This window comes from Platichthys flesus, chromosome 13 (assembly GCF_949316205.1).
Source record: "Platichthys flesus chromosome 13, fPlaFle2.1, whole genome shotgun sequence".
Taxonomy (NCBI): domain Eukaryota; kingdom Metazoa; phylum Chordata; class Actinopteri; order Pleuronectiformes; family Pleuronectidae; genus Platichthys; species Platichthys flesus.
The window spans coordinates 8,902,665-8,928,364 of NC_084957.1; the positions used below are offsets into that span (position 1 = coordinate 8,902,665).

Here is a 25,700-nt window from a genome sequence, read left to right on the forward strand (position 1 = left end):
AGGATACATAATATAAGAGTCTGAGGCTCCTTTCACATATTATTGATTTTCTGGATGAATGTCTCATTTCCTAACATCAAAAACCAACTAGGCCAGGGGTGGTGATAAATATGTAGTAATACTGTCACTCTCCCTCCTGTCTGCAGTTTAACACGTCTGATATACAAACTTTTGTTAATGGAGCTGCACATTTTGTGGCAGTGTAGTAAATCCTGTTGTTCTGAGTAATTGTACAATAATTTCCCCTTATTGGATGACGACCGCTGCAGAGGAAAATTAATACAATGATGTTGCTGCATCTGACAATTCCTGCCCAATAAAACTTTTATCGCCGTCCACATTTATTACCATTTGTCATACTTTTGTTTATGAGCACTGGCACCACAAATGTGTTTAAATTAGAGCTTCTATTTTTCTCCATGTACGATAACCCTCAGCCAAAAAGATTAAATCCTCCGTTATATGAGTCATGCTTGTTTTCCTCTTGAGGCTTATTTCTATTTTACTGTGATGTCTGTGGAAAGCGAACGAGCGGAATACTAAAACATATCAGGGTCTGTCTCATCCTCACCCTTTTCCCTTTTGTCTTTTTTTATTCTTTCATGCTGGTGACAGGCCAAAGACAACTTGTATCCGGGTTGTCCACTAAATTCATACGTATGTCCGAACGTCCGTCAAAACATTCCCTACCTCCATCTCTAATGAACAATAAAATAATCCTAGTGTCGTTTTCACCAGTGTTTTTAAATTGTATGAATGTTTTGTTTTTTATTGACCCTAGGATGGCCCCTTTATATTTAAATACCTTATATTGACATTGGGAGCAGGAGGTCACCAAGTTTTTTTCAGGAGCCCAAACTGGACAAATTAAACACCTTGTGAGTTTTTATGACAAATGAAGGCTACAACAGGTTTTCTTTCATGTTTGGAAGGGCGGGGGGGGGGGGGGGGGTATTAAGATACAACATGAAACTTACCAACTAGATGTCACTAAACTCTACACACTGTACCTTTAATAACATCCAAACCCTGTCCCATCTTCTTCTGCAGTAGCCCTCTGCTGGCACCAACTTTAGTATGCAGCGGTGGCAATGGATTTAAATGTGTGTTTTGAGATCGCGGGCTTCTCAGCCACCGTACCCTTCCCAGACAGCCCTCTATCAGCATCTCACCATGGTCTAACTGACGGTGGCAAATTCGCCCCCGCACTTTATTACTCGGCCGGGAAAATCACAACGATCACAATGTTTGTTGGGCACGGCATCATAAAGCCATGCGTCCGTTCCCTGGGACCAAAGTGCTACGCCAAAGAAACTAATAACAACAACAGCCATACAAATTTGCCAAGTAGAATAACGGGGGGGCTCGCAAGGAACCAGCAGGGGTGGGGTAAGGGGGAAGGTGACTTTCCAGGGAATAATCAATAGTGTTCTCCGCCGCACTGTGCTGCTATGCTGAGCAATGGCTGCTATTGTAGATCTGCCTGAGATGACTGTGTAAGTGTGTGTGTGTGTGTCTGTGTGTCAATAGCTTAGATTTAGCTGTGATCCTTACTCCATTATGGGTTAATAGGAAAAAGTAAGTACTAATTAAATGATGCAGAATATATCATATTATAGAACAAGATCCTTTTTTTCCTTGACACGCAGTCATGAGCATGTGTATCTTGGGGGTCTTCTGTCTGATAATGATTAAGGACGTGCGCGTGTGTGTGTGTGTGTGTGTGTGTGTGTGCGTGTGTGTGTGTGTGTGTGTGTGTGTGTGTGTGTGTGTGTGTGAGTGTGCGTGTGAGACACAGCTAGGCCAGTGGCTCTGGCCTTGCGGAGGGAGCGGTCGTAAATAGAGCCTCCATGCTCGCTGGCTTATTAACAGCTGATTTATCTGCCGCTCTGTAAGGAATGCTCGCCCTTGGCACCCGAGCCCAGAGATCGGCCCCGGGGGGCCCCAATTACTCGGTGCCACGTGCGCATGTGACGCTGTGTCAGAGCAATATTTTGTGTCATCGTCTCACGGATGCTGTGTGTGTGTGTGCGCACGTGCCTTATATTGCTGAATACATCAATGCAGCTGTTCAGTACCAGGGTCATCTTCATCATCACTCTCCCTCTCCTTCCCGTACACACACTCTTTATGCCTCCTGTGGAGGGAGATACAGGGCCGAACAATGGGACGGGAGAAATTTATTCGACAGCTCTCTGCCTCTGCAGTGATTTATCAGAGTATTTATCCTGCTGATGAGCCTTTATCTTTCCCTTTTCTCCTCTTTCTCCGTCTCCCCCCTCCCCTCCCTCATTTCTTCTCCCACAATACTTTTAAATTGAGGCCATGTGTATGTTTTGAAGTGTGATTGTTCATCATCTAAAGCACTGACAACACAAGCCATTATGTTTTTACTGTGTCGGGCCAGCTGAGTGACACTGATTTACTGCATTAAGGCTGAAGTTTAAAGGCCTTATCTCATATGTCCATAATGTTTGGCTCTCCCCTTGTGGGCATTTCAAAGATAAGATTTCTTTATAATCCTACTGGTAAAGTGTCATTTTGATCAAATGTGTGTTTTTTCTATTTTTTTTATCTCTCCCTGTCCGATCTCTTTGTCTTATGAGGAGGAGTTCAGCAATATTTCACACATTTTGCACTGAATGTGAGAAATCTGCAGCATCTTTTGTATCATCATCCAGTCGTCAGTTTAACGTCGATACGTTTGACATTATAGATCGTAAGTGTCGTAAAGTCTGAAAAGAAATGAGTTACAGTTCCCGATAAAGCTTTATGTGCAGGAAATAAAGGTGAGAGGTGATAAGGTGGTATTGCCATATTCATGCAGAGCTCTGCAATATTTCAACAGGGTTGTTGAAAGGTTCTGTACATCTGTTCCCAATCATTTGCTGTTGTATATTCTAAGATACTGAACAGTAAAAGTTTTAACTAACTGATAGAATCGGAATGATTTATGTGGCAGAGCTACGAATTGAAAATTGTGTTTTTGCTCTTTAACGTGATTCAGTGGTCGTTTGCCCTTTGAAATGCAATAGAAATGGTTTTCACAGAAATTAACTTGCATCTTCAAATGTTTCATATCTCTTAAAACTTCTATGACCTAAGATTAAGTTTAACTCAATAATTTCATATAACTAACCATATTATTTCTAAACTAAAAATATGTCTGAACACTCCATGAGTTACTTGAACTATGTACATTTTTCAGTTTTGTTTGGACCCGTGAACCCATTTTTCTTTGCTCCTCTCCCACCACTCTCTGAAAACACTGTGACTTATCAGTATGGATTTCAAAAAAATATAATGACGTTTTCACAAGTTCTACAACTGGATGAAGTGGAAGACTGAGGGCCAAGCTTTCTTCTACAAATTGTCAAGCTATTATGGATTTTATTTTAGATTGAATTTTTGACTGGCACCACCAGATTCTGCACCGCCTGTAACATAACGTAATGATATGATCTGGGACAAAGAGATTGAATGTTCTTACTATATTAACATTTATTTTAGATTGGTTGAAAGTGGATCATGCAAACAACAATCATCAGCCAGTTTGGGGCTTTCCAGAGGGTAAACACCGTTTACTGTCTATTTCACAGCAATTATGACTCAGTTGTATCTGAATACTTTAAACTTAAATACAATTTTTTTTAAATAAACCGATCATATGAACCTATTTCAGACTCAGTGTGAGAATCATTCCTTGCACCTGGTTTCCAAACACTGGACTCCATATAGAGTGTGCATTACAGTGCCTGCGATGACTGGTGAAGTGAATTGCAAGATGAAAGACTCACATTACTCCATGAAAGTGTTACCTGAGGGAAAATGAGTTTATCAACACTTTGTAAAAGACCTGGGCAGGTGATTGCCACACTGGAAGAAACTGTTATTTTCTTAAAGTTTTACCCAAAACTTTGTTTTCCTGCGAATCCCATGTGAGGTTTGTTTATCACTACAACATGAAATACATTTTCATAATTGGAGAAAGGAAGATTGATTAAAAGGTAACGTGTGACTTCGTGATGAAAGCCAAATCACGTCACACCAATTATTTTCTACCGTGAATTATCGTTCCAAAGCAGAAACAATTACTTCACATATCACCTTCTCTCTTTCTCTCTCTCAGCACTGCATGTGTTCATCTGCTTGTGATGTTAATTACGACTTTTGGGAAATGTCGAAGGTGGAAATTGAATCTCTTTGCCTCCCTCACTAAATTCTGAACCGGATGATGGAGAACTCTGCTCCGATCACTGCTGGATACACAGTGATTTCATTCGGCGGAATTTAGACATGAAATGCTAATATCAGGATCAGGATCTTAATTAGTGTTTGCTCGGTTAATCCATGGTTATGTTAGCTGAGAGTGACATTTAGAGCATTTCTGTTTTAGCGATTTTAATTTGCAGTTCATAGTAATATTGACAATCAATATGATGCATGTAACTCCCTGCGTGCTGAAGCGTCTACTACTGATTGATATCTGTACCACTGACCTTACAAATATGCACTGTCCTGAACACTGGGACATAAACACGAATCTGACCACTGCCCCTAAAGGCTACTTAAAATGCAGCTCATACGTCACCCCTCAGCTCCGCCTAATAAACAGTAGAGGCTGCCTTTGTTTTCCTCCATAGGAGCTGGATCAATCTTCTCATCACTGTGGTTGCTCTAAGCTGAAAGATTGGCCTGCTGTTGAGGTTGGAGCTGTTCCGTGTAGCCCCACTCCAACACCAGCTCTGTGGTCTTTTCCAGCCCTATCCAACCCAATCTGAGTGACCTCAACTCCCAGGGGTGACACTCGCTCTCTCTCCCCCCCCCCCCCCCCTTCACTGGTGGTGAATACCAAGCACATCTGAGCCGTGGCTGTATCACTGGTGGATGCTGCTGTTGCTTTGTTCTCGTGTTTCGTCCTGCCGTGGAGAACAAAGGGGATTTTGTTTCCATTGTGTTCGACCCTGTTTGTACAGTACGGGCTGCACAGTTGTCTTCTTTTTGAAGTGATGATTAAAAGACTAACCATGCAACAACAGAGGGCTGTGTTGTCAGATGAAAGAGAGAGGGATTTGACTTAAAGGTTCTGTGTGTGCCTGCGTGCGTGCCTGTGCGTTTGTATTGTTGTGTATTTGTGCATGAGCTGTATTCAAGTTTATTTCTACTATCAATAATTTGCTAGTATTATCAACTATGTAGTTTTTCTGACGTATCTATAAGAAATTCCATTTGTTTATATACACCACTGCACATTGTACACAAAATACATTGCCAAAACTCTTCCTTGTTGTTGCATTCCGGTGCTGGGTCTCCACAGGAAGACTGAAACACTGGTATGATGTCAGTGTCTTTATAATCGGCTCCTCTCATCTTCACCGAGCTGATAGATCCGTTTGTTTTTTACACACGACACACTCAAAAGAAAACCAACTTTCAAACTCGCCTATCGCTTTGAGTTCTCTGGGCGGCTTGAGTGGCTTCTTCTCTGCTGGCTGCTTGTGGTGATGAGTGAGTGTGTGTGTTTGTGTGAGACTGTAAGTTCTATTCTGGAACTCGCACTGATGACTTTTAACAGCTTGAAGTCCTCCGTGAGAGAAGACACACACACACACACACACACACAGAGAGACTTTATTCATATCTCTTCAGGGCTCATTATTAATTCACACATGAAAACTGGTGTCTTCATGAACCTGTCAATTTGAGATTCAAAGTTCCTTTGGTTCATTTGTGTGTTTCCTTTTTTTAAACTTAGAGGTACGTATAAATTTGTTGGTTTGTGCATCAGGGTTTTCTGAGTTGCGATGGAGTGTAGAGTGCTGCGCGGTGTCACCTCACAGCATGAAGGTTCTGGGTTCGAATCCCGTTTAAGTTTCAGCCCAAAGTTAAATGGGACTGGCTCCAGCATCAGGCTTCAGAAGGAGCCCTCAAAACAATGACACATATAGATAATTGATGGATGGATGAGGTGAAGACTGCTGATGTAAAATTGCCTCAGTTTTTGGTGTCATTGATTGGCTAGAAAATGTATTTGCCAAACCAAATGTTAAATCTTCTTTCTGTCAGTGACCTGAAAGCAAAAAAATGTGCGCGTCCTAGTGGCACGTTGGCCTTTTACAAAAGCTTAAGGAGGTAAACTCGCAGTTTTGTCGGCGCCACTTGAATAATGCTGTATTCGTGAAAAATTAGCATGATTGAGTGCACTTGTCAGGAGAGAGTGTTCTATGTGTTAGGAGAGGGGAGTGCTGCGTTTGCAATTGTGCAAATATACACCAGACACACAAACACATGCAGACGCACACCTCTAGCGAGCGCACAACGGAACAAGGGGCGGTGTGAAAACCCCGCACCTGAAAATGGAGTGATAAGGCTGAGGTACGACACAGACACACACTTTTCCACGCACACGTACACACACATAATAACACATAATGACTGTAGCTCCATCAAACTGGCTCGGACTGTGGAGTAGTGACCTAAATGGGTTGAGATTGCAGCATCATTGGTAATGATCATTTGAAGCCATGTGATGTATGGCCCCTATAAACAGACTATGGGGGGGCTTTTTTACAGTGACGCACAGAGCTATGCAAACCTCTGCAATCTGAGACAAAGTACTGTGCATTAAATACTGTATTTATCATCATGCCATAGGGAACTAGCGTGACATTTCACAGCTAGGTTCAGTTTTTAGTCCCAGTCCTTAATATAAACAGTTATCTAATATTGTTATCTTAGTCATACATCTGCACACGGCCAAGTTGGCTGTGTGGGTACAATTTCCTGTGAGAACTGCATCACTGACTGACTGACCCTCCGCAGCTTCAATTGCCAGAATCAAGCCCAGCCTGTTCAAGGATACTGCTGAGCTGCAGATCTGTTAGAAAGGCTCAGAAGTCATTGAAGACCTTCTTTAATATTCTGTGAGGAAACTTCAAGATATGAAGAATGCCACAGAGTTTGGTGTGTTTGTGACGGCGGCAGCTCCTCTGCTTCAGGAAGCTGGGGATCCTGGGTAATATCCACCGTTCAGTTGTGTTTCAGTTCAGTAAGTGGGACCGTGAAGTCAGAGCTCCGGTCAAGACAGTCTACACACATTATCACACCTTATCCTCCTCAACTCATCTCAAATCCAGTGTGTTGAAGCGCAGACCCAAATGACATAAAACACATCCCTCTCATAATACTCTTCTTTCTGTGAGCACTGTATCCAGTCTGGAAAAATTGGAAAGCTAAATAGAGTGTGTGGCACAAACAGAACAAAGCCCGGTGATGTTTCAATAAACCTCCCCGTGGCAGATGTTGAACAGTCGGAGATGAAAAGGGGAAAACACAGAACACAGAGCTCAGCTGTCGATCTACCTCAGTTTGGTTTGTGGAGAAAATATATAAGCAGCTCTCCCACACACATTTTTCCCTGTGTGTTTATTTCTATCTTGACACCTTGTGCCTGACTAATTTGAACGTTATTGACGCATTGGAGGCTGCTGATGGCATGATGTCTGAATAAATTTCTCAAGTAGTCGTTGAGAATTCACATCTATTAGTTCTTTTGTGTGTGTGTGCTGACGTTAAATGCCCATCAATTAGGCTCATTCACACCTCTGTTTGTGTGTGTTTGTGTGTGTGTACTGCCACAGATGGATGACACACATAACTCTCACACACACACACTCAGCTGGCAGTAAATCCCCACAGACTGCACAGGTCTGTTACCAGAAGGTTTTCTCTGTCACAGTGTCCTTGAGGAAGACAGTCAAGCTCTCGGCCTGGTCGACCCATCTTATAAGTCCGATAAGAAACTCTGCAAGATGAATACAATATTACGTGAAGAATTATTGTGGCACATACACCCCGTGGAAACAAGGAGGTGTGTGTCAGACTTTTATAAATTAATTTGTACTCCTCCTCGGGTTCCTCTGGGAGACACGGCAGTTTTCTTCATCTGCGTCTTTACCCTGGTCGCACGCTTCGCTTTCAAGCACAAGAGTTTATGATTAGAAAAGCATCACAACCAAAAATTAGTTATCACAGAACACACAGATACACAAAACTGTTGATTTGTGTGCCTGTGACACTCAGACTTAGTAATTATCGAGTATTAACTTCAATCAAAATCTCAGATGAATAACTACGGTTCGATCTTTTGTGTTTATGTCACATCCTGGTACTGTAAGAAGTCAGTGTAACAATCCACCAGAATGCACAGTGACTGATCACTGTAATCACTGTTCACTCCTGTATGTATTTATATGTGTCTTTAGTGTGTTTTTGTCATCGTCTCAAACAATCCCTTGTATTTGTTGTTTTTCCACCGATTGCCAAGAGAGACAGAGGGATGTGCTGAGGGGGCTGATGTTGGTGAGAAGAGAGAGAGGGGGAGTAAATGACAGAGGGCGAGTGACACTCCCTTGAGTGTTAAGAGCCCAGAGAGATATAAAGTAGAAAGACTAGGTGATGGTTCGCCATTGACTTAAAAAATAAATGAATTGTATTGTAGTATTTAATGTTCATTACTGTTATTTTTTTACTATTAAGGACACCCATGTTATTTTTCAAAATCAGCTACATCATCAGCTTATAAAACTCACCAGCCCTCTCATCACCTTTTCATGCTTTATGTCGTGTTAGCACAGATTTAATTGACACATGTTTTAGTGCAAACACAAATTGCAAAATCTATTATTTATCAAAACGACTTTATCAGTGCAGGAAAATTAAGTTAACCCCAGCAGAGTAAGTTATGACAAGTCTCACTCCTGAAAACACACACATACACACAGACCCAAACATTATCAGCATCTTGCATCCTGTTATTGTTATGACTGTATATATTACCACTGCGACAGGCCAGTGTCACCAAGGGAATCATTAAAGTTTCATCTTATGAGAAGCAGATTTCGGAGGAGGTGAGTTGGCTCGGGAGTGATACAATGAGAAAAGAGAGAGAGACAGAGAGAGGGAGGGAGTGTGATTTGGACTCAGTGGTGCGTAGCGGCTACTAGCCCATGTTGTCATTGACAGGAAGTGAAGGGTACATGCCTTCCTCAAACCAGCTTATCCCGCTGACCTCATGGGGGGGGGGGGGGGGGGGGGGGGGGGGAAGTGTGTGGATGGTTATGTGTACGTATATGTGTTGCACACAAAGAGGGAGGGAGGGGGCCCGGCTCCATAGTCTGTCTCTCCCTGCAGGCCCCAAATGAATGATGCTCCCAGTGGCATGGTTTCACCCCAGTGAGCACCCACACGCTGCGCTAAAGGCAAAGCTGTGGGACTGGGTGTGTGCACTGTGTGTGTGTGTGTGTGTGTGTTCTGATTTCCATGTTGTTATTCATGCAATGAAGCTGATTTCTAACACTAATGAGACCTTCCCCACAAACCTTTTGAATATGAATAATTACTGTAGTTTAAAGAAACTCATATGTCAGAATTTGGGTGAAACTTTGCAGAAGGTCACATTTTCATCCGGACTTTGTTTAATCTCCATCAACGATATAAAGTAACAAAACCAACCAGGACTCATCGATGATATCTGAATTGGCAGGAAATGATTGTTCAAGATGAAATATTTAATAAACAAGATAAGAATAACAATGGTAATAGTATTATCTGTCTACAATGTGTTTAACATTTTTCAACACATCAGGTCTTAACCTGCCACGGCTGAAATACTGCAGGTCTATTTAACAGTAGAAAAGCAGCAACAAGCATCACAACAGGCCAAGCAAACAACTCAGTCCAATCAGGCAGTTTCCAAATGCACTCAGCGTACCAATGTGTCAAACTGTATGAAACGAGATGTTACTTCACAAACTTCACAAAAAGAGGCAGGATGCAGGACTTGGATGAAGAACTCTCCAGAGCAGGGTGAGGCAGGAGCAGTATAGGACTCTTTAGCAGAGGTTGTGATGCTTAGGATGCAGGTCACCTGGCCCGGCATTGTAATTGAGTTTCTCACACCACAGTGTCACCTCCTGGAGATTATCTGAAGTAATACTCAATTCCTTTGAGCTCAAGTTGAAGAGGGGTGGAGCAGCCGGAGTTGAGCGCAAACACACTCTGGCGGGGTGCAGCAGCAGAGGTGAGCGGAGTGGGTAACTGGGAGTGTTAATAGAAGACGTGTGTAGTCAGTGGTGGAGCTCAGCGAGCGCACAGAGACAAACATTCTAACGTGAAGCTGCACCTTCACTTTGTCACACAGGATTACAAAGTTAGCTTTTGTTATATTTTAATGGGACAACTGTGGTACTTGCAAATTGGCCTCTAATTTATTTGTGTGTGGTGGTATGTGTTATAACTAGCATCTAGAAATAGCGTATTGTTCCAAATATGGCCAGAGAGGATAATTTGTTGTTGATGCCTTTTGGGCTCAGAGATTGATGTTGTGGTACCAATCCAGGTTCAGGCAAAAAAAAACAACCTTGGTTAGGTTCAGGGTAAAATCATGGTTAAATAAGTACTTCCTTGAGTATAGGGGACCTCTGTCGTCATGGTTGCACTAAGAAATCAGATTTAAGGTTGTAGAAGTTCCAAGGATAAAAGTTTATTGATCTATATTGATGGGAAACAAACACCTGACATTGACTGTCACATGTGCAACCTCTTCACTCCCAGTCATAATCACTTCAGCCTCAAGAGGCTTCCTAGCATTCAAAACACGAGGACAGTTAGGTAATGTGCACATATTACACTGTTCATCTCTCATGAATATGGAACTTTGCATTTCTCTGAACAACCGTCTTGTCTGACTGGATTAAACAGAAAATTCTGAGCGCAAACAAAGAGTCAATACATTGTGTAATTTTCTCATAAAACGTTCATTTCTCTGCAGGCTTCTCGTCTGGTCTGAGGCCTCCATTATTAAACCAAATATTGCAGCAGGCTGTCATTTAGAGATTATTAAACAGTATGAGTTTACTGCCATAGAAACACATGCAATGCAAACATTACGGGTCGAAATCTCATTTGTCCTCTTCCTGTTCCACTGCACAGATGTAGGACAAGGACACAGTCAATAGGACATGCAGTCGGCTACGGGCTGATGTAACGTGCTGAACAATGCAAAAAGGAAGACTCAAAGAATTCAGGATACAAACATTTGCTGCAGGAAACAGGGTGTTAGATGTTGGATTGTGTCAAGTCATAGTGTTTTATATCAACCGACCTTAGCACATTCAATATATATAGATTTGAGTTATTGTATTTTTTTCATGAACGGCACCTGTGTGTATTGACTAATTACATTCTCTCCTCTCATGTGGTCTCCCCGGCTCGAAGGCAAATCAAACCTCTGCTGTTACCTGTGAATATTTGGGGATTTAGCTGCGATACTGTGCCTTGAAGATTATAGCTTTCTTCTCTGGATGTTTAAATATGAGAGTTAAAGCTCAGCTTGTTGATGTGAGAGTGTGTGTGTTTGTGTGTGTGTGTGTGTGTGTGTGTGTGTGTGTGTGTGTGTGCGTGCGTGTGTGTGGCTTCACTTACACTTATATTTCACCTCATCCCATCCCTTTGTGCATCAGCAAGGTGTTGCAGCGCCAGGATGCAGCCTTGCATCATATTCATAAATATATTGATGTACGTGTCATTATTGTACGCTATGTACATACAACAAAACTAAAAGCATAGCACGTACACAGACACACACTTGCCTCTATAGTTGTGAGGACACTCTTTGACATAATGCGTTCCCTAGCCCCTTACCCTATGCCTAACCCTAACCCTTAACTTAACCTCATACAGCCCTTTGTCTAAATGTCCTCACAATGATTGTATTGAAGCAAAATTAGCCCTTATAACTATAGAAAGACATGTGCCCACACACACACACACACACACACACACACACACACTTTGAATGTTGGTTTATTTCAAATGTAGGACTGAGGTGAAAGAATTCATGGAGAACTATTGCAGAGAGAATGAAAGCAATGATGTGGAGTCAAGAAGTGTGATATTGATGCAGACAAAAAGCACCAAAGTATCTATGTGTGTGTGTGTGTGTGTATGTGTGTGTGTGTGTGTGTTGACGTTCACACGTGTGTGTGTGTGTGTGTGTGTGTGCCTCAGTATGACAGCTTTCAGAGCAGCACTTCTTGGCCAGCTGATTCTCTCCCATCTGAAATCCTGAGTGAGGATTATAAAACCAATCAGCAGACGATGATTGCTGCAGCCCGCCTGTGATTGGATCACAACCCAGCTGCTGCCATCAGCTCGACAAAGGGAGAGAGGGAGAGGAGAACAAGACGCGGGGAAAAGAAAGCGATGTGAAAAGAGATATATATGAAGAGAGAGGTCCGAGGGAGACCCGGTGGTGGGTGGAGGAGAGACAGAGAAGAGGAAACAGAGAGAGAACATAAGATCAAGATCTCCAGCCTTTATTCTCCCAGTCATATTTACTCCCAGCAGCAAATAACAGATTTGCTCTAAGTGCTGCCTGTGCTGGTTACCTTTCATGTGGGCCGCTCTCAATCCGCTTGCCCTCCTCTCCAGCTAAAAAATGACCCATGACTCTCCTCTGTTTGTTCTGCTTCACATCCCACAATCATTGTGCCGGATTTCCACAGCATATGTCCTTAATAAGGCAGCATGTGGGGGAAAGAACTCAACTCAAAGGAGAATAAAGCGACACATAAGAGGTCTGAGTCTGACAGCTGCTTCAAGTCACCTTCAGGTTTCCCTGATGAAGTGATGTCTCTTTTTCATTTATTATATCTTGTGTAAGGATGAGTCTGACGCCGGCAGGTTGGTTCAGTGCAGCGGACTGGGGATATTGATTATATGGTGAAATGTTTCAATTTGCGTATTTGTTCTTATCTTAGGTATCTAATTAATTGGTATAATGTAATTAATATCTTTATATGATGTGAGGAATCTCTATGTCTGCATTTGTATGTATTATTAATAGTATAAGTTTGTATCCTGGTGGCCTGAGGAGGTACTGTAGTGAATTGCGTGCATTTATAGAGTTTAATAAATAGGCGAACACCAGTTCCATGGGTGTAAATCCAAGCTGCAGCTAAAAAACACCTTGATATTTTAAAGTGTGGGAGCATATCAGACAGAGATCCGCCGGTGTGCTGCACTGTCAGCTCCACACTCTGGAAACATCTTCATCACAGCAGCACAGCTCCTCTTCACAAGCACTTGACATGAAAGCGCTGGTGTGTTTTGTCAAGTTGTCACAAAGACAACACAGCATCATAAGTGTTGATTCCTTTTTCGATGTGCTGAATGTGTCGCAAAGAAATCAGCAGTAATTATTCTGAGGACCTTGACAATGATCAGTGGGAGTATTTAAGAAAGAGATTCAAGTAAACTTTGCGCAGTGGAAATGTCTCAACAAAACATCATGTGTCAGGGTTTTCAACATGCGAAAACATACTTCTATCAGTTGCAGTCATCTATTACTGAGTTTCTAAATGTTTCCTAATCGACCCATTGAGTATTCCTGAATTTTATATTTCCTTTTTTGTGTAACATGACACTGAGTCACTTTGAACCTGTTAGGGCCATATGCAAAAAAAAATGTCCAATCTCCGACCATCAGCCAAACAACCACCAAATTGCAGCATGCCGCTACCAGCTAATTATTAGAAGAGCTGTGACAGACTTGTGATCGGATCTCACTTCACTGCTCTGGTGCAAATAAACACAGCCACCATTTGTGTTGGATATCAAAATCATATTGTTCTCACTCAGTCTGAGTTTACACATGTACGATGACACAAGTGAGAGAGAGAGGGGAGTGAGCAGAGTCAGCAGGGGCTGAATCAAATAACTAATGCACAGCTGTGAAGAAGGATTTGTGATAATATATGATAAATGCCAGTTTGTAGATTTGTTTATACAGTTGAAATAATTCTTCAGACAGTTTATCCAGGAAAAGTAAACTCAGCCAATCACTGATGAGATATTCATCCAATCACCCGACGCTAGAGCCTCTGCACTGTTAGTGGCTCATTCTCTTCTCTGTTGACATATTTTAACCACTCAGATTTTAAACTATAACTCAGATAATCATGCACATCACTGCCTCCACCAGCATGGATCTGTGCCAGGGAGAGGGAAATGAATGATATGCAAGTTTAACAGACTGGTCACAGTGGGTTTAATGGAGACATTGATGTCCTCCATGATGAATTGTTTGGGATATTTCACTCTGGCTCCGTCCTCATCCACAGTCAGCAGTATTTTCAGCAGAGGTTAAAAACTGTGTGGCTCTCCGGCTCAAATTTGTGTCTGTAAAGGAATCAATATGTCACCTAATGTGTTTATTTTACGATGTTATTGTTTCATATTTACTGAGACAAGGATGAGTCACAATAACATTTAGCATCACTATTATTATTATAATAATCATCCTGAGCCCAAGCAACATTATATGTTGATATATATGTTGTGATTCTACCTTGTGGCTTTGCAGTGCCCAGGGTGGAGCAGCTCCTGTGTTCTAACTACAAATTAGAATAACATAGCTGTTTGAATCTAAACACAAGATTAGTTCATTTACTCAGACATAGAGTTTTAGCAATGCATGTTTAATTTACTGGAGCAGTATTAAAGCCTTTAGTTGCAATGTCATGGGATTACATACTCCTCTGTAGCAGGGAGCAATAATGCTGACCCACAACAATGCCTTTACATGCAGTAATTTAATTAATCAGTTTTGCCTGCGGTGAGAGAGGTAACCTTCTGAATGCAAACAAAACGAGGGGGCTGTTTATATCACTGTCGCATTCCTTCTCGTTCTCCTATATAACAGCTATAACCTGTCTGTTTGGTAACATTAAAATCTGCTGGCAAACGACTACAAAGCTTTTATTACAGTGCGGCAACAAGAGATGTTGATGCATTCTCTCAGATTCACAGCCAACTCACTGCTCTTCCCTTGTTGAATTCAAATGTGGACATGTGGCCCTTTGTGTTCCCTTTTACAGCTTCTGTCTCTACTGTTTCACTAAATGTCGAAATCCCCAACAATCCATCAGGATCATGCCAAAGTTTTAACCATGCTTTTCATCTCGTGTGAAAAAACGACCGGCTCTATTCCCACATCAAGGATTTGTGATCACAGTTGCTCCTGCAGGCACGTTGAGGCAAAACATGATTCTGGTGGATATTTAACAATAGTGAGAATAGTGCCCTGATGTGGAGGGAGACTTTCAAATTTACTATATATTTATGGAGGATCCATTTTTAAGCATGTGTTAGGTTTACTTTGTACATACAAGGTCTGGAAATGTTGAGTATTCAACTTTGTGTCATGCACCTTTCAGTTCACAAGGGGTTAAATTATATTCTGTTATCAAGTGGGAAATGTGCAACATTAAGAAAATATGGAGCTGTAACAAATATAAAACTGAGTAGGATTATGAAATCACTTGAAGTGTTCTTACTTCACTCACTGTGGAATTTGTGTGGATGGTAATCAAAACCCCACAAACTCCAAAAGAATGTCTCTAATTTGTACTAATAGCAACGTGTTATTGTGTATCCTTCACCATAATATTTCAGTGTGAAATCATCTTGTCTTCCAGCATCTATCCTTCATTTATTTTGAAGTAGGGCGCTCCCAGTGAAGCTCTCGTTCTCACGACAGAGAAGAAGTTAATGGACCAAGATTTGTGGATGTTTAACACTTCATATAACAGCAAATACCACTGAAGGAGTCAAAAGTCAGTTAAAGATACATTTCCATTTTCCACATACCATGGTGGGTGACGCCACGCCACGTTCACACGCTGTGACGAAAAATCGATCTTTGATTTAGTTGTATCTCCGTCTTGTTGTGATGACACACATCTCAATTTGAAGCTGATCTGATGTAAGCCCTGGTACAAGAACCTCATAGTAAAAATGTGGAATATGTATAAAAATGGCCACTTAATACTAAGTTGCAGGCTTCATGTTGCGTTTTTCAAATTCCAACTACAGACTTTTTTGTTTGCCTGGTCATGATACACATGTGTATTTTTGTGAAGATCGGTCAATGTGAACACGTTCCGGGGGGGGGGCATTTTGCCACGCCCATTGAAAATTCTTATAGAATACGTAAATGTTCACCCCTTTCTAATTTTCTTTAAATTAAGAATTTGAGCTTGTTAAAGCCCTCAAAATGCCATTTTCATTTTCATGACCCTAACCCTGCCTGTCAGTGCTCGGGCCCTAATTAAAGATTTTTAATTTATTGGTTTATATGATTTGATTTCAATTGTTCTCAGTCTAAATATATAGTCTTTTGCATGGGTGACTGAAGTTCTTCCACCTTTTTAGTAACCGCGTGAGCGAGCAGATGTTTGATTACTGTGTCTGTTGGCATGTTTGTTTTGCTGGCTTCCCTTGGGGCTTCATTTGACCTGGGGCATCTGTTGCCCCCTACCCATTTTCTGCCTTTCAGCATCCTCTTTTATCTATGTCCATGACCTGATGCTACCACACACACACACACACACACACACACACACACACACACACACACACACACACACACACACAGACACACACACACAAACACATACACATACACATACACACACACACAAATATAAAAGCTCAGACTAATTCAGTCTTGAACTGAGAAAAACAACAGATGTGGAGTCTAAAGTTGACTATAGGAGGTGGTTGTCGCATTTTAGTTGCACCATAAATACTTAATGTTTGATCTTTGACATATCTGCATTTGCATTTAGGTAAAAGCGTTACGCGTGTTTTGGGAGTGTGAAGGAAAATGAGGGCAAGAACGGTTGATGGGGTGAGAGGGGGTATTATAGCACAGCTGGGCCCAGCAGGGAAATCTGTACCTACAGTATGTTGTCCTTGTATATGTTTACTTGTATTGAAGTTAGAGCATATACATACATATAATCACCTACTTAATATGGATAACATCAGATCTGTGGGCTGGGGACAAAGTCACGCAGTTAATACAAACTTAAGGATTAATATGAGATCAGTTTTAACCTTCATGTTATTGACCTCAGATGTTTTTTCTTGTCGTCTCTCATGTCCTGACAACAGCAGCAATAGTCATTAATAAAACTCTTCTATTTATTGGGAGTAACCACATTGATCTATTTTCTGTTTACTTTTCCTGAATGCACTGCTTGTCATGTGTTAAAGATACTGAAGGACTGCTAGCATGTTGATGTTTAGCAGGTGTACATTTAGCATGGTTTAGTGTATTAAACTGTGTAAGAATATGGACGACATGACCGTTCCTCAGAAGTGATGCCAAAAAGTCTTTATCCTGTCTCCTCCATGTTAGTGAATGGGACATGGACCAAATAACACAGGCTAAAGTGTAAGTGCAATACATTTTTCTTTTTAATAGTTCTTATTATGCCGATGTTTGTTCAAGTTTTAAATAAGTTTAAAAGATGAAAATGACAAGAGATTGGTCAAACTTGTGTGTTGTCAGGACCTCACTATGGCAGTTCTATCCCCAGATTGCGAACTCTGGCTACAAATCCACAAGATGGCTGTATCAGGATGAGCATTTCTGGATAGAAGGAGGAGGTGGAGAGGAACTGTCGTCCACCTTTATATACTCTCTGGTTAGCATAGACAGCATAGGTGTTAGCGGAGATAATTGGCACTGAACAAAAAGTACAGTTAAAGTTGATGTATGTGTTAATATTTCATACATCAAAAGAGATAAATAAATGTAAAAAACGTTGCCTTTACGGCTCCGTTAAACAACAAGTTTAAATCATCGTGCTAATAAATTCAGCATGCAGACTATAGCCGGACGCTGATAATTGGAAATAGCCTTTCTGAATATTTGAAGGCCATGACTGAGCCGCCCACATGTACAGTGTTGTCTGTGGCCATAAATATCCACAGCCAGCACCTCTGAGTTCTCCAGACGCATGGTAACTCACCTATTCACCGACCAGCATTAAGAATAGCTATTTCCCAGGACTGCTATTCAGCACTGTTCTGAGCAGGGAGGTTTGAAGGAAAAAAGATTAGCTGCTGTATTACTACTGCACAAAATGATTTATGCCCAGACTTTTATCATGAAGATTCCCCCCCCCCCCCCCCCCCCCTGCAAAGATCATTTCCCCCGACTTCACCTCACAACGGGAACTATTTTAAGCGATGGCTCATTAATACGGAGTGATTGGATTCATTGTTCTGCAATCCTGATGGATGTTCTGTGAAGTTTTCTCTCTCAACTCCCACCTCAATCCTCTCTTCAATCTTCAGGGAGAATTTCCTCCCAAGAATGCGGCGCCATTGTCCTCTGAAAGTTAGATAAATCAGTTGCCAGTACCCTTTGTCACTTCAGTTCATTCAAATGACATTGCATTAGCCTCAATCCATCAAACCTTTCATAATGACAGCGGTTCTAACTTAGATCCCTGTAGGCCTTTATACATTTTAACAACCACTGAAGACACACTCAGCTTAAGGTATTACAGTTTGTACTCGATTTGGACATTGTATTCAAATGTATTCAGAGTGAGACATCAAATATACTGACCTGTTTTTCTTTTGTCAAGCTTCCTCTGTCTTTTTTGTGAGAGACACCATGTTCATGACGGTCAGTACTTCATCGTTAGTTAGAAATTCCCTTAGGTGTCATAGGAGTGGTTTTAACTTCGTAATGCTTTGTTTCCACCCAGTTTGTTGATTATTTTAACTATTTTCCTTCTCTTGAAGCAACATTATGCACCTTGTCTTCTTCCAGCTACAAAATCAACAGCTGAAACAGAATTATCAGAATCAGGCACATTAAGTTAAAGTGTAATGCCCAAAACCAGATCGATCAAAAAGGCGTGAACCTCTTAAGAACCAATGTTTGTATCTGAATAAAAATCAAAAGAACTTGTTTCAGGAGGCCATGAAGGATACAGAATGTTTGGCCACATTTCAATTCAATCAGCGGCAAATACGCAGTCACAGTCTCGTCCAACAATTGATGGGCTTTGTTCTATCTACATAAAAACCTCTTGGACTTTGAGCCCAACACAATCATTTTCCACTTGTGGCTGTTGCTTAGCAAAAGTTGCTGGATCTGTGACCTTTTACACATTTGTTGAAGTTGTGACTCATTGGCCCACACATGAACTGTGTTAAACTCCAACATTTACTGTGACCATGTGCATTACAAGTGCTTTTACAGTGCATGCTGTCCTCCCTATTCTTCATTGAAGTCTCCATTCACACAGCATTGTACCTGTTGGTTGGGCTATTTTTACCCCCAGGATGGTTGACTTTGACAGCAAGGCTGAGCTCCATAGGAGTAAGCGTCTTCCCACTCTGTCTGCTTTGTGCTCTGCTGCAGTAAGTCTGTACTGGGTGCTATAGGGGGGTCGACTGCTATTTATACTGTACCTCCACCGTAGAGGCGCTCCATTCCTCTGCCTATGCATGACGGAGGAGAGGAGGCAAGAGGAGATAGTGAAGCCATAGAAATGGTTTTATTCTCTCCAGATATTCAGTTTAAACTATATTTATAACTCAAAATATTTTACTTTTAACCACTAATTAGTTTCCCGGAAGAGTTTAATAATATATAGTGGTAAATGTTTCTGTTGGAACTCAAAACCATTACGGCCACTGTCATCACCATTACTTTTATCAGAAATCTGAAGGAAATGTTTAAGTAGAATCAATTTGATATGATAGGTTTGAAAAGGGGTGCCCAAGTCACACAATTACACAAAGTGAAGGATTTTTCCTATTAAAATGAATTGTTTAACTGCTGGTATTATCATCTGCATCTTCATCCAACTACTCTGAACCTCTTCCTTTATGGATTTAACATGAAACATGTGAAAATATTTTCCGCATCGACGTTTGCGTCTGTCCGTATCTTAGTCACTTTCCATTATGAATGCTTGGTTTCAGCCATAATGAAGCTTTTAAGTATTAGCATGAGAAGTGGACAGGGTGTTAAGGACAGGGACCGACAGGGAAATCAGCTGTCAGCAGCTAGATATTTCCGTTCTTCTCATTAATTACTTTTGGGGAAAGAGAGGTGACGGCCAAATGAGTATTGATTGTGGTGGGCCAGCACAGGGGCCGGTTTCCCTGGCCTTTCCCACACGTCATTGCCTCTCCACATCCCCATTAAGTGGGAACAAGAGGGATCAGCGCAGAGCTGGGGCCCTATTAAAGATGGGACCTAAGAGTGTCAGACAAGCTCCTTAGCACACAACCTTTGACGTGTGACAGTAGACAGTGCTTCTTCTTTTCACTTTGTGTTCATCTTTCTTTTAATCAGTCTTCCACTGCCTTAGAGCGGATTATCAATAAGCAGACAAAGGTTTAAACGTTACAAGCTGTTTGCAAGTCAATGACCATCCAAAGTCAAACTTTGTCTCCCTGGGTTTCTTTGATTTGTCTCTCTTCTCTCGTTACATTCACGACTTCTATTTCCTCAGTCTCCTGTGTACCACCGCAACTAAAAGTCACTGAAATAGCTGCGAAGCTTCAGGAAGATCTCCTCCCTTTTTTCTTCTTCTCACTGCCTCCCCCATTCCCTTGCTTTTGTTCCATGACCGATGATTTTAATTACCTGTTAACTCCCTGTACTCAGCAGATACACATGATAAATTGTCCCTGTAGCTGTTGCAGCCACCATCTGGATGGGGCAAGGGAGTCTAAGGAGCTTTTCTCCGATGTCACGGTAAAGACAGTCACCACAGGAGGGGAGGATTGCAGGTGTACCAAGGGAGAGCAAGGAACCGTCCCAGTTTAGATCCCAGTTGACGGCTATTTAGTGTCACAGGGGTCACATCCATTTTTCCTTTGTGAGACTGCTGGCAGCGACAATATGTGCTTCTCGAAAAAGAAACTCACATCGCCACAGCTGGGAGAGAGATTGTGTGGACAATTTCGCCGGCAAATTGTAGCACTTTATATGAAGATTGTAGTGAAGGAACTGGAAGAAAGAGGGTCAAGCCCCTATGGATGCACCATTCAGATCTCTTTTAATTCAGAGTCTATATGTGTTGGTCAAAACTATAGAAAAGCAGCGCCATCACGATGGAGATGGCAATGATGACTTGACTTCTTGAAGCCAAATTATACTGGGTATGATCACTACCTTGCCAATTTGTAGTCAGAGTCTCTGCAGTTGCAATACGGGAATGGACTCGCACTAGTATTGTCCCGCCCATACACATACTCAGCCAATCGTGAGCCAGTTTCAGCTGTGAACCTTCTTAGGCCTGGTGAACAGGATTTTTAACTCTTCACCTATTTTAAAAGTGTGGGAGACCACAGCAGACACAGTGACAGATTTAATCCGAATTTTTATCTTATAATCGAACTCGAGATCTTGGAGGCTTCTGTCTTAATCGGTAGCATTAGGATTATTTTGTAAACCCCTCACACTTCAGGATTAATTGGGCAGATAATCTGCAGCGACTGACCTCCAGACTGACACCCCTGCGATTGCCGGAAGGGGCAAATCTGGTCTCAAATCAGCCCGATCATCCTCTTGTGTGCAGCAGCCTTGGCTAGTCTTGATGACTAATGATAATAGAGTTTTGCCATTCACTCTCTCTCACACACAGTCATACAGTGCATCTTTATGCAGCACTTTCCCTTTCACAAAGCAATCACACACTGTCGAAAGGGGCATTTGGGATTCAGTATCTTGCCCGACGACACTTTGACACTTCACTGACCCGTAAAGAGAGGGAGTGTGCAGAGGTCCAGACAGACGAGGGTTTAACTGAAACCTTCTCCCAGTAGATCGTTGGATGTAAGGCTCGCTGTAATTCTCAGGTTTATCCGTGACGTGTTTCAAACGACACAGCAGACGGGAGTCTCTGCTGTGACAGTGAGAGGCTGGTGACAGCTGTCTCATCTGAGTGGCTCCAAGGCGAGCTGAGTTAACCCTCATCATACGCAGGTCCGCTGTCAGTTAGAGGTTCCTGATGGTCCTGGTTTTGCTCATTGTTAAAACCCTTTTAGAAATAAGAGCCACTACTACATCAAGTGGCCGCATGATTTGATGAGTCACATTGAAGCTCGGTGTCTTTACCAGAGTTCTGAGATAGACTGGTGACCTGAGTGGGATTACCTGCTGCCCCCATCCCCATCCCCCCCACATCTTAAAGTTGGGGAGGATGGCGAGGAGGGTGCAGCAGGTGGATAACTGAGGTCAGTGCTAATTAATTTCAGTTATATTTAATTGATTGATTTGTGCAGACCAGTCAGTTATTTGAGTCAGGTTCCACACCCACTCTCTTTAATCACACTTGACCCATGAGCTCACTTGACCTCTGTGGTGTTAATGCCGAGAAGACGTCTCGCAGTGTAATGGGAAGGAGCTCCAGCATTATTAAAGGTTAATGATGATAGTCCCCCTTGCAGACCCTATGTCACCTCAGATCTGCGTCGCGGGTCGTAGAAGCAACTCACACAAAACCACATGCACTCACTTGTTCACACACACAGACATTATTGATCCTATAAATGTGACATTGCTCCACCGGATTACTCAAAGTCCCAGTGGGGTAACACTGGAGACAATTTCAATCCATTCTTTCATTTCCTCTTGCTTCCCTGAAGCAACTTTGAAGTGCCTTTGAAGCACGCCACATACTTGACAATGTCAGCCAGTGAATACAGGCAAGGATTCAATGTTTTTGTAGCTGATGTGCGCGTCTGCGACTAAATGCTCAAGGACCAATTTCCAATGGCTTCAAGACAAACAAAAGCACACACCTAGTAAAGAGACAGACGTATCAGTATGACTGTTGTAAACAAGAGCACCTATATGTGTGTGTGTTTCTCCCTGGCTCTATCTCTCTATCAGCAGTGAATCAGCGGAGTGTTAGGACATCGTTTAAGCCCTCACACAGCATCAATACTGGCTCTATTGACTTTTTTAAACAGTTAATGGAAGCCTTTAGGGCAGGAAAGCTAATTAAAATCATATGCAGGTCAAGCTCATTTAAAGACTCCCCATTAGTTTATGTTGAGCTTAACCACGCTTGACTGGAAAATCCATCCATCGGGCATTGTAATTGACTGGTGTTTCTAATGGCTTTCCAATGCTCTTGCATCTCGGAGAAACAGAGTCGGTTCCTCTGGCAGATTTCATGCTGCAGCTCTAAAAACACACATGCGGAATCATTAAAGATGGCGGCCTGTGTACCTTGGTCCTCAAAAGTATCTTGTCTGTGCCCCGAGACACTGTTGGGTTTCGTACTCCTGCCGTGGGAAAAAAATGAACAACATGTGCCCACGCTGCACACAGAAGGAGACATGATTCACCATATTGTCTGGTGTGTTTGGACTTTGAGTTATATTATTGTTACAAACCAGATCGTTCTTTCAAAAAGACAAACCGTGCTTTTTCGTCACGAGTCTTTTGTGATTTTAAGGATTAATAAACTATTAGTGGGCTCTACTTACCTTGCATCTAGATGGCATGGGGTTACATTCACAATCAGAGTAATGAAACCAGCTAGAAGTCCAATTAATTTGATTGTAAATTGCAATTATCGGATATGATCTGATGGGAACCATGACGCTGTGGCGATTAGCACTGTCGACTCACAGCAAGAAGGATCGAATCACGGTTGTGTGGGGGACCATAGGTGTGAAAGCGAGAGGGAGCAGATATTTCCAGCCCACGTCTCATCCAATGTCAGCCGAGATCGGCACCAGCTCCCCCTGCGACCCTCAAAGGATAAGCGCTAGAGATAATGGATAGGTTGATTGATGGATGATCTAGTGACCTTCTTTTCATTGTCTCTCAGTTAAGAGAATAAAATGTATGTTGTTATATTTGATGGCACCATTAGAATAATTGTGGCATTTGTACGATTGCTCTGGAAACTAAATGTGTCTTTTTCCTCGTCTTGTCTTTCCGTGTCTGTTTCTCTCATGAGCGGTTGGAGGCTGATTTGAATCCGTGACTCAGAGGGATATAGTATTCAGCCTGTGTTTATTGCTCTCTATTAGGGGCCAATATGATAAACTTCAGATGCCAACCATCTTGCTGTGTCTTTGCTCAATTCCTTCGCGGCATGACTCTAGCCACAGAGTCACCTGCGGTCTCTACCACCGCTGTTGAACCAAGCTGCCACAAGCAGCGCAGGAGGAACCTCCGAGCTCTGACAGAGTGCTTCATTAGAGGCAAATCAGATAAAATGCCCCTGAGAGGAATTTTCTCTTTCACTGAGGACAGAAGGAGCAGAGGACACGAGCACAGTCTTGAGTAATATGGTCATATGAGGTTATATATATATATATATATTTATATATATATATTTATATGAATAACACTTAATAAGTAGTAAAATAGGTTTTTCTGAAAAACCGAGGCTGTGTTTTCTGCTACAGCTACTTCATACTCTATTTTTATAATAATACATACATGCACTCACATAAACCTCAACGTATGCACACACACACACACACACACACACACACACCAATGCCCTTTGAGCTTGATGAGTATGCTTATGTTTTCACTCACGCATGATATTACGTTGTTCTGGTTTTTCGTTAACATTTCAGTCAATCTACCAAATTTTAAATGGCTATTAAGGTGTCGGTTATTAAGGAGAAGCCAAGCATTGAAATACATTTTATAATGTAAAGGTGATTGTATATTAAATGCTGCCCAGTTTACCCCAGACAACACAATACAATATGATCCAAAAGGTACAATGTCGTATTTAGGCCTTAAGGAAGATGAAAACAATGTGAATAATGTCATAATATAGCAAGAATTAAGTCATAATATAATCAGAATCTAGTCAATATGAAATGAGGGCCAGAAGGTCATAATATTTTGAGAAAAAATAAATCAGAGGAAGGAGAGCTCATGCTTGCTATAGTTCCACTTTCTCAGGATCCAAAATCTTGAACAAATCTCATTGGTTCTTGAAAAACTACAAAACTTTAAATATGATTCAGATGCAATGATGGTCTCAATAAAACATTCTCTATTCTCTTAATATCCTTTTTGAAACAACTACCCAATTCATTTTTCTCACATACTCAACTGTGTTCCCTCTTTATAGTTCAAGTGACAGGTAGTTTGAGAACAATTGTCCTAAACAGAATGAAGACTCAACCTGTAAAAGTGCGTATCTTTTTCTTTTTTCTCTCCGTCCCCGCTCTTCAACCAAGCTTTAATACCAATAGGATTTCCTGCTCTATAATATATTGATACGTAAGTAGCGAATTTGGAGTTGTGCTTAGAACATTTAGGAAACGTGAAAACTTTACAATGTGCATGAGGACACAAACAGGTAAAGCTGACAACAGACCGATTGAATGGTCAGAAAACAGACAGGTGGTGGTGGTGGTGGTGGTGGTGGTGGTGGTGGTGAGGACAACAAACACACACCAGTGGGATGAAGGGACCGGAGATGTTCACTTTCAGCTCCTTCTATTAGATTAGTAGCAGCAGGTCTCTCAGCACCAGACTAATAAGCTCAAACCCCATGCAGCCTGCACTTTCATCTCATCCAACAGCTGACCCCTACCCCGACTCCCCCTAACCCACAAACCCTGAGCCCCCATATCTTATCCCTCATCTTCCCCCTGCTCAGAAAGCCTCTGGCGCTATAATACTCAGCCTCAGCCGAAGTGAGAACTGAAAACAGCTTCCCCGGGCTTCTGTATACCGAGGAATAAACTAGTCAGTGCCATTGTGTCAAACCGAATGCACATGGGAAAAGCAGGCCTACATTTTACAGCCACATAATGAGTCAGCT

At 41.9% G+C, this 25,700-nt stretch overlaps 1 protein-coding gene across 3 annotated transcripts in view; it reads left to right on the plus strand.

Moving 5' to 3' along the window:
• Positions 1-25,700, plus strand: part of LOC133967485 (ephrin type-A receptor 6-like) — a 105,702-nt gene that overhangs the window by 51,843 nt on the left and 28,159 nt on the right. The gene's annotated exons all lie outside the window — the stretch shown is intronic.